This window comes from Myotis davidii, unplaced genomic scaffold, assembly GCF_000327345.1.
Source record: "Myotis davidii unplaced genomic scaffold, ASM32734v1 scaffold67, whole genome shotgun sequence".
NCBI classification, from domain to species: Eukaryota; Metazoa; Chordata; class Mammalia; order Chiroptera; family Vespertilionidae; genus Myotis; species Myotis davidii.
Window position 1 is genome coordinate 460,457 of NW_006298521.1, and position 828 is coordinate 461,284.

The following is an 828-nucleotide window of genomic DNA, read 5'->3' on the forward strand; positions in this document are numbered from 1 at the left end:
GATCGGCTGCGGCTCTGCGTGACGGTTCTGGGGACACGGGGTCCCCAGCTCCCTGGGATCCTCAGAGCAGCCGGTGAACCAGAACAGGTGGGAACAGAAGCAGCGTGTGAGGAGAGTGGAGCTCCTGCCGCCAGCGCGGCTTGCCTGTCCGGCCCGCACCCTGCGTAGGCTGCAGCGTGCGGACGGAGGCCTGGGACGTGGGTCTGTCACATCACAGTCCTCGTCTGGGACAGCTCACTGTCGGGCAACTTGTTCTTCCAAAGACTTTCTACCCATTCAGTTTTTAGATTCATTGCTTGGTTTTGCACCTCTCTTTGCCCTTTGGACTGGGCACCCAATATACTCTTTCATATAGGTTCCTGACTCCCTCTCAAATACTGCCTTGTTCCACCCACACTCCCTGGTTCAGTGTAGGCCCACAATGAGCATTGCTCAAATGGATGATACATTTGCCTAATTTATACAAGCCCCTTGTGGGTCCAGAGAAGTATCATATTATCTACCACAAGTCTATTCTTTAATGATTGCGTGTATACTCATATTGCCTCCCACAACAAATCATTGAAGGTAAGTAATGTACTTATTTAGATCATGTTGGTGGAGTGTTGAGGACTTAGCAGATGTCATATCTAACCTAGGCTCAGCTCAGAACAAGGTGGGACCTCACAATTAGCTGGCTCAGAAAAGAGCATTAAGACAGGAAATAGTAGAAACCTCCTTTGTGTCCCAGAGCGCCCGGCACCTTCGAGGCCTGTTTTGGGCAGCAGGTGGGCCGGGCTCCTGGGCGCCTGTAGGCAGGGTGGCCCAGCCCTGACCGGCCGGCATGTG

At 53.1% G+C, this 828-nt stretch overlaps 1 protein-coding gene across 1 annotated transcript in view; it reads left to right on the plus strand.

Annotated features, from left to right (window-relative positions):
• Positions 1 to 828, plus strand: part of CELSR1 (cadherin EGF LAG seven-pass G-type receptor 1) — a gene marked incomplete at its 3' end in the record, with an annotated part of 131,659 nt that overhangs the window by 106,374 nt on the left and 24,457 nt on the right. The gene's annotated exons all lie outside the window — the stretch shown is intronic.